Source organism: Amblyomma mixtum, chromosome 2, assembly GCF_055824585.1.
Source record: "Amblyomma mixtum isolate Tamu chromosome 2, ASM5582458v1, whole genome shotgun sequence".
Lineage (NCBI taxonomy): Eukaryota > Metazoa > Arthropoda > Arachnida > Ixodida > Ixodidae > Amblyomma > Amblyomma mixtum.
Genome location: NC_143013.1, coordinates 111,966,580 through 111,975,952, shown reverse-complemented (window position 1 = coordinate 111,975,952; position 9,373 = coordinate 111,966,580). Strand labels below are relative to the sequence as shown.

At 48.6% G+C, this 9,373-nt stretch overlaps 1 pseudogene; it reads left to right on the top strand.

The window, feature by feature from the left end:
• Window positions 1-2,714: 2,714 nt before the first annotated feature.
• LOC149360590 (uncharacterized) lies at window positions 2,715-5,405 on the top strand (annotated as a pseudogene).
• The last annotated feature ends 3,968 nt before the right edge of the window (window positions 5,406-9,373 follow it).

The following is a 9,373-nucleotide window of genomic DNA, read 5'->3' as shown; positions in this document are numbered from 1 at the left end:
GAACTACGACGATACTTGCTTCACACTTTAGCTTATATGCAACAGCGGCCCGCACTCGCCGCATCCTGTTCGAGTGTACTTTCACTAGCAAGAGCCCACATGCATGGAAGCCGACAGAAGCAACTGTCTTTTCGAGTTCAGATTGCTCCGAGAAATACGAGCAGCTTACTTTAGCACGTACTCGAGTTCAAGTTCTCAGCCTGTGTGTCACGTACGGTGACGATGGCGTCGAGGACGAGCTAACGTGGCCGCAACGCAGCCGGTATCCCAAGCATTCGTGCGCTAATTGTTGTTCACCTGTACTGCGAACGTGCGCTCAGTCGCAGGCCAGCCGCTAGCTGCTCGATTTGCCAGCCTTGCGAGTACAATTCGCAAGTTTCTGGGCCAATCTTTAAGCGAGCCGAGCTTTCAGCTATGACGCTGCTCGCGAGCGCGCCGCGCGACGAGCTTCGGCCTGCTCCCTGGCTGCCGTATTCGTAGCTAAGCCTAGGAGGTTTCACTTCGATGCCAGAGCTGAGAGCGCTTTGAAACTGGCTAGCGCTGAGGTGCTACTCTTTGCATTGTAAGTACGTTTTATTGTGAACTATGTCTCGTAGTGAAATAAAGATATGTTCGGGTCCACCCGAACGGTGATGATGGCGTCGAGGACGAGCTTAAAGGCGCGAATATAGTCCGACGTAACGCAAGCGAGCGCGCGCGCGCACGCTGCGTTGCGTTGGTGAAAACAGCTCCGGCTATAGACCGTTTTCGGCGCGAGGAGAAAAATAGCCTCGAACCGGCGCGCGCGCGCCGCCGCTTCTCCTCCTCCTCTCCTCCTGGTATGCGCGGGCGGCGAGCTACGCGCTGAGTGACGTCGTGTCCTGCTGTCTTTTGCACGAGAAAACAGCTTTTACGTGCTTTGACGCTCACTGTGAACATGAATCGTGAGCCGAGGTCATCAGGATACCACTGCGCTGTTGTTGGCTGCACCAACAACTACCGCAAGCGGAAAAAACTAGTCGCAGAGCCATGTGCACAGCATGAACAGCCGGAGCGTCAGTGCGGCTGCGACCATCTGCATCGCTTTCCGTCAGATGAAGACGAGCGATGTCTTTGGCTGCCTAGCGTTAACAGAGAAGACTTTGTGCCTCCTTGATGTCACGTGCTTTCTTCTCCAGTAAATAAAAAAATGTTATGTGGCATCCGAACGTGTGGCCACTTCAGTCAGTGACAACACTTGGATGCCTGTACAGCTTGTGACCTGCAGACAAGTATAAAGGTCACAAAATCAGAGCAATAGAAGTAGATAGCTCAGATAAGCAGAAAAAAGACCTCTGCGAAGTTATTGGTGCATGCTAAATATGACAGCAAATGATATGCGATATTACAGCACTGCCGAGTAAGCAATATTGTAGCAGCAGTGTTGTTACCTCGAACAACCGGGCCTTGGCAGAAGCAAAAGAGCGTTCTGACTGCACCAGTCGTCAAGATACCAAAGTCTGCAAAACTTGTGTGAAGACACGTAGCGTGCTTAACGACGACCTTAAACGCGCTTGCTCATCAAAGCACAATCGAGCAGCGGGTGGCGTGGCGAATTTCTACTGCCGCGTGGCAAATACCCATGCAACCTCTCATCTAACTTTCTCTGTTTTGTGCGGACATTTATTTAGGGCCGCAACACTTTTCTTTCGACGAGTGAAGAGTGGACACGTACGCGAAAAAAAGTGGCGAGGCAGCGAGAACGAGCATTGCTCGCGCTCGCTCGGTGACATACGCGATGTCAACTAATGCAGACAGTGCTTTCGTTCGGTGCCTGCATGCTCTGGCTTAGTAAACAATCTCGCACCTAGACCTGCTCGTAGGCGAGCATTTATCTTGAAGTGATAACCAGCTGAAACGCAGAGAGGACACCAGGTATCAAGCGCCTGAATCTGGCACGACGCGTATCTCGCTGAGAAGTGCACTGTAGTACCTGCCTGAAATTGTCAAGTGCATACGGGTCAGCTTTCACGAAGGAAATTCATCACCGTGAGTGGTCCAACAATGCAGTACGCGTCTGCGCACCACGCACACTTAAGCAAAGTGAAGTGCGGCTAACGTAAACATTCATGAAGTGACTTTGTTATGCTGGCTGGTAATCGTAGTCTATCGAACTCAATCAGATAGCATAAAAGAAGCTTGGCGGCTGCCTGTGTCACTTCTTCGACCGCCGTTGTAGATAGCGGTGCGACCGTTGCTGTGCACTAGAGCAAACAAACAACTCGTAAACAAATTTCGTTTGCCTAGGTCAATCATCGGAACGACGGTGGAAGTTCCTCCTGCCCCATAATCCGATTTAGTTCCGGCCATCAATCAACCAAAGGGCGGCAGTATTGTTCGACAAGCTTTTCCCGTCACCCACGCGCTTTTCTAGCATACGCACACACACGCAAAAAAAAATCACAAGCTCCGAAACGCCACTTTGCGACGCCGCCGTACTGCACCGTGGGCGCAGCACAAATGCGCGCGCGCATACCAGCATGGCGCTAGGGACAAGAACAGCGCATAGACGGCGCCACCTCCCCAAAATGGCGGCGCCCTAGATGAAATTGTCTATAGTTCGACGCACTGCAGCGGCCGACGCAACCGGCGGCTGCCAGCGTGCCCCGACGGGCCCGGCGCAGATTTGGCTCCTGCTCCAATTGCGCGCCGGCGCCGCCGACCGCGCCTACCCACAATGCATCGCGCGGAGAAAAATGGCGGATGCCAGCGCGAGCGGCGTGAGTGGAGCGAGCTGCCCAAACATCGAAACCGAGCCGGATATCGTTGTGGAACGCTTTATTGAAGCCATAAAACAACACCCCTGTGTATACGACACAAAACGACTCGATTTCAGAGAAAACCAGCGAAAAGAGAACGCTTGGGAACAAATAAGGTGAAGCACCGGTCTCTCCACGGGTGAGTTGTTCCCGACTGCTGTGCTCGGCTTCACTTGTACCCTTCTCAGCCGAAGCATTCCACTCGCCGCATGTATCGTAATGTGTGGCCGATTTTTTTTTTTGTCCCTCGTTTTCAATGTAGTCGAAGAATGCCACAAGTTATGGAAGAAGCTCCGGGACCGCTTCACCCGGGAGCTAAAAGCGATCGAGCTCGCTACGAGGAGCGGCAGCGCCTACGTTGCGAGGCAGTCATGGCAGTTTGCCGAAGCAATGTCTTTCTACAAGAACTGTGGTCGTCCAAGAAAGTGAGTTCTTTTGCTTTGTTTTGGAATATTTGTTTTCGCGGGTCGAGGGCCATCAACATCGGAGATACATTAGAACTTTTTTTACGAAATCTGATGCGTCCCAGGTGGCCAAAATTTTTGCTTCCGAAGAAATGTATCGGCTTTGGAGTTTGCCGACATATCAGTACCAATTTCTTCACTCAATCGACCCACATCTTAGATCAAGACTCTCACCCCAAATTCCTCGACATCTGGAAACACTTTATCATCGACTTCGTCTTAATGCTGCATATACAAACGGCTTACGATACCGTTTTAGACAAATGGACAGTCCGCACTGTGACAACTGTGCCGCGATAAAAACTGTGGAGCATATCTTGCTTGAGTGCCCCGCATATACTACCGAGCGTGCGTACTATGAACATTGCATGCAGAAGCTCTGCTCAGTGCCCCTTACAATGGACAAAGTTTTAGGTCCCTTAGCCTGCCTTAGGCAACAGAGACTTGCAATGACTTTTCTATTCACATATTTAAACGACATTGGACATCTTGATAAGCTTTAAACTCACTTGCACGTCACCTTCATGCATTCTTCATGCAGTGAACTTCGTCAGCCCATTTGACGGACTATGCACTCCATCACTCCATAGGTTACATCAATTCTCGCCATTGCATCCTTAGTACCCATTTCATGGCCGCATTTTATCTTCGTTTTTTTTTTACCCCTTCCACTCTGCTCTCCTTCTGTCTTTATCTCCCAAATTCCCCTCCCTACGCAGAGTAGCATGCCAGCGATTTTTAAACGCCGGCTAAATTCTCTGCTCTTCATTAAAGAGTCTCTCTCTCTCTCTCTCTCACAGGTTGTTCACTGAGCCTCCTTCGTTTTACCTTCTGTACGGGGGCACACCTTGTTCATACTGAGCCTCCTTCGTAAATTTATGCTATTTTACCGTGATGTTTCCCTTCTGTGAGAGAGGATTTAGTATTAGTTTTTTTTCCATGTAACTGCCTATGAACTGCCGCGCTTTATCACGTTAGCATGGCTTTAGAAGAAGACCCTGGAGGAGCCTGTACAAAATTCTTCGTGTTTTTTTAAATGTTTCACGGCTTTTGTGTGGCTATAAAAATATTAAAATGAGATTAACTTTTTACCAGCTTCAAAATGTACAGCAATATCAAACATGCAATAAAAAGTTGGCGGGTGGTCAGACATCTGTAGCAAAAATTTCTGTAGGTCTTTATGCTTCCGATTGTGCATTTGTGTTATGTGTTTTAGCGTTTGTGATCTCATGTGTTCAGGTGAGCTGCATTCTTAGAACTTGCGTGTATTTTGTTTTGGTCTAGTATGTGCGTTGGTTTTTTGTCATTTTTTATGGCTTTACTGTTTGTGCTGAGGGTAGGCTGAGGGTTGGGAACGGTTAGTGGGCAGCCCCCTGCCTAGAATATAGGTCGGAGATGTAGCTCCTGCTTTTGGAAGGTAGACGATTTGCTCACCGAAACTTCCCGGCAACATCAGCATTTTCGCTCTGTGAAATTATCACTAATGTGGATAATTGGAGCACTTGGTTCAGCATTTTGCTTACTGGAATGGCACTACTCACAGACATGAATAAGAAGGCATGATAAATGCATGGGCCTTGAATTTCAACTGAATTTCAAACATCAGTGTAAGTCAGAGCTCGTGTCCTTTTCTTTTTCTTCATCCGTGTGCGTAACGCTCTTACACTCGACAAGGCACAGGTGCTCTGTTAGCAGTAAAGTAAAAAAAAAGTGAAACGACAAGACTGAACTTACTGGAGTACACCCTGTTTGTTTCAGGACTACCTGCAGCGTGGGCTTAAGGGCCCTGCCAGGAGGTGATGACATCCCCTCAACAGCAGAAGAAATTTTCAACAGTATGCAAGGTGATGATTCGGCAGCACCATCACCCACCGCCAATGTTGATGAAGAGCTGGAGCCCGCAGCAGCTAGTCCTGGTCAGCCTGCCAGGCAGGAAGACTCCACAGTGAGGGAGCCACCCTCGAAACGGTCCAAAAAAGCGTCCAGTTGATATCACTTCGAGCAGCAGCTCCTTTCCCAGCTTGTCAAGAACACCGAAAATGAGACTTTCGCGCAATCAGTTGGCACGAGCCTTGACAGGATGCCAAAGAGAATCGCCTCTCGCTTGAAGGTTAGAATAACGGAGCTAATAGCTGAATATGACGAGTCTGAGGCTGTATTTTAAGATATACTTTTTGAGGTGTAGGTGACAGCAAAGATATCATCTGCACTATGTTTGATAACTTATAGGGCATTGCCATTTCATTTTTTTGCATTGCCTGCCATGCAGTGCAGTATCCTAACATCATTTTGTTCGTGTTCCTATTGTTTCAGTATACTACAAAGCTGTGATATATCTGTTGTTAGACTGTTGAATGGTTTCATTGCAAGTATTGTAAGCTTCAATGTGGTTAATAGTCTCCTACCTCTTTCACCACTTCATTGTTTCACAATTCAAGCTGTGTGCATTGTCATGGTAATTCGTCTTTCAACTTTCACAAGTGATTTTTCAACATTTACAAGCGATTTCATGATTATAACTTGCACCATTGCTAATTTATTGCTAATTTATACATGAAGCATATTGAGCAATAGTTGTACACCACCTTTGTGTGTTCAAACAAAATATTTCACATCAAAACAACAAACATGGAAACAAAACAAACTTAGCGTGGTGTGCTTGCACAAAAGCAGAAGTACAAAATGTTTCGTGTATTTTTTGACATCTGCGGGATATGTTCAATTACAATCCACTCGAAAGTCCTTTACGAAGTGGTCACCAGATATCAAAATAAAGTTTTATACATCTTAGCTGGCGTCGGATGTTCTTGTTTTGCCCGAAAAATGGAGTCAACAGCTTCACGCTAGCCATCAACACCGCCATACAACTTTCAGTTGCCATGGTAAACAACAACCTGGGGACATGAAGTACTCTGCTATGGCATCCCGGATTTGCCTAGCATCTGAAGCTGAGCGGGTGCCGCTGGCAGTACTCTGAGGATTTACATTTGCTACGGTCTGCCTCCACCCGCCTTCCTGGACATTGTCACCAGTGACGCGGTTGCCGTAATCATGTGGGCAATATGCCTTGTCAGTCAGGAGAAAGTTGTGCAGGCAAACCGCCGCACCTACCATGGCTGTGAGCAACTCAACACCACTCACTGTCCCGAGGAAGCAGCGCCAACGGGAAACCAATATTACGAAAGCGTTCTCCACGCAACGGAGCGCCCTTGACAGCCTGTAGTTAAATACTCGTTTTTCTCGTTTAGCTGTCTTCCGGGGTAAGGGCGCATTAAATAGGGCCGCAGGGGAAATGCTGCAACGCCCACAATGCACAGTGGCCACCCATTATGACCTGAAGGCAAGCTGAGGGTATTGTTCTCGAAGCTCTTTCTGATTGGGCTTTCTCGAAAAAAAGAGCCATCAGAAAGTCTGCCCTGAGCACCAATATCCACTAGCAGAAAGCGATAATTTGCATCTGCCACTGCCAACATCAGCAATGAGTAGAAACCCTTATAATTGTAGAACTCTGAACCACTGTCAGTAGGGCAAGTAATTGCGAAGTGCTTCCCATCTATGCACCCTACACAATTGGGAAAGTTCCACTTCGTGGCGAACTCCTGTCTGATGAACTCCCATTCGTCGGAAGTCGCCTGTCTGAGCACAAGTGAGGAAAGGCAGTCCCAGATGGCAGGCAGGGTCTCTTTCAGAATGCCAGAGACTGTCGATACATGCATACGATAGCTTACAGCGACGTCCATCATAGAGCCGCCTGTGGCCAGAAACCTGTGAAGAGTAGAAGTAGCAAATTAATTGTATTGCAGCGCCATCGTTTGTTATAAGAATTTTTTTTCTGTATTTAATTATCATGTTATGAGGCGCAACTAGGTTGAAGAGGATTGTTAATTACAATCAGAGTCGCGAGGGGAGGGGGATGATTAACATAGCTATATAAAGGTATGTTCAAGGGTCGAGTCATGTCTGACGTGTTGAAATCAATGTGAATAACGGAAGGCAATTAATCAATAGAACACAACTGGGAAATGGGGACAAAAAATATATTTGGCGAGAGAATTCCATGCTCGCACAGTGAATGGACGTTTGAAAACCAGCGCAAAAAGTGGGCAAACGATATAGAATTGTTTTTCCTGCTATTACACTGAATAAGAACAAGAATGAAAGAAAGAACAGTTTCTAAGCTCATCAGGCGGCTATACGGCCAGTTTCAGCTTTGAGTCAAGGCTCCATCCCGTATGACAAGCGGATGTCAGCGAGTGTGTAATTAAGGGTGGCTAAAGTGGGGGATATTTACCGTAAAGTGACTGCCAGCCTTTCTCCTGGGCTGATTGGATTCTTGTGGTTCGGTGAATGGACGATGCGGTCGCGGACAAGGCTCAAAAGTTTATCAAATGAGGCCTTGGTCATCCAGCAAAGAAAGTCGTTTTACATGATTTTCAAGGATGCACTAAGTGTGTTTAAAACACCCCCCGAACATCGTGACAAGTTACTGTGCAGCTAAATATTTGTGGATAGTAATAAAACGAGCCGAGCAGTCACAGTGAGTTAAAAAAAAGCGCTAAAAAGCTACACACGAGTTACAGTCATTTCGTGTGAAGTACTTGAGATGGTATTCTGGGTCTGTTTGCCGTAGTTCTTGCACAAGCTGGTGGTACTCGCCTGTGGTTTTCCGCTGTGCGAAAATCTTTCGCACATACATTGAGCGCCTGCGCTTTCGCCGCAAGCGGTGGACTAGTAACACGAGAGCAAGTTTCTGTCGCGCGGATAACACCCTAGCCATATTTCATATAGTAGCCGCAATGGCGTGAATGGAGCGAAACGGATGAGGCGACGCATGAATGAATGAATGAATGAATGAATGAATGAATGAATGAATGAATGAATGAATGAATGAATGAATGAATGAATGAATGAATGAACTTTATTTCCGTCATCATGGGGCCTCACAGTCGGGGCGCAGCAATTAGGAGTTGGCGCCTCCCAGCCGGCTCTCAGCACCGGAGACCGCGGAGAGAGTCTTGTGGTAAGCTGTCTCCGCCTGACGGATGATGAGTCTCTGCTGATCCGGGTCGTGGCTTCGGATCAGCGCTTCCCAGGTGGCAAGGTCTGGGATGATTTGTGTTTTAGCCCCAGGAGAATCCTGACATTCCCAAATTAAGTGATTTTGCGAAGTGATTCTGTGACAGCTACTGCAGAGCTCAGGCTCCCCATGTCTTCGTCGTGCAGTATAAAGTAGGGAAAGAATCTGTTGACCTGAAGCCTCCTCCAGGCCCTGCACTCCTTTGGAGTGAGTGACCTAGAAAAAGGCGCGAACGGAATTCAAACTACCCGCCGGTCGACGATCGGCGCGCGAGTCGGCGGTCGTTCTGCGCATGCTCCGAAGCGGCGCGTGGCGTCTGGACGCATCGAAGTATAGAGGGGGTGGCGCTCCGGCCGGCGCAGCGAAACCGGCGTAGCGCGACTGACTGCGAGCGACGCTCGCCCGCGCGCTGAACACGTCGGACTATAAACGCGCCTGAATCGCCGCAACGCCGCCGATATTCCATGCGTACATGTGTGCTAAATTTGTTCACCTGTGCTGCAAACGTGGGCATAAAGGCTCGCTCAATCGCAGGCCAGTCGCTACTCGATTTTCCAACCTTGCGTGCGCGATTCGCAAGCTACGGAGCGAATCATTGAGCGAGCCGAGCTTTCGGCAACGACGGCGCCCGCGATCGCGCCGGGCGACGAACTGTGCTCTGCTCGCTGGCTGCCCTTGTCGTCGCTAAACCTAGCCGATTTCACATAGATGCTGTAGCTGAATGCGCTTCGAAACTGGCCAGAACTTAGGTGCTACCCTCGGCACCGTTTTACTCTGAACCCCGCGTCATAGGGAAATAAATATATGCTCGGTTTCCGCGACCCCTTCAGGAGCGGAGCTATAGCAGAGGCCAGGCGAACTCCAGAGCAGCAGCAAAGCGGCTATGGGAGGAAATTTGTATGGCTGTTATCGCTTCTACCAACAACTCGACATTGGCTAATGATACTCTATCCCAGAGCTTTGGTCGTGAACAAACAATACCAGTGCATTTTTCTGACGCCGGCATCCAGGCTCGCAGGCCGGCCCCGAGAAGCTAGCGCGCCCTTACGATTGTA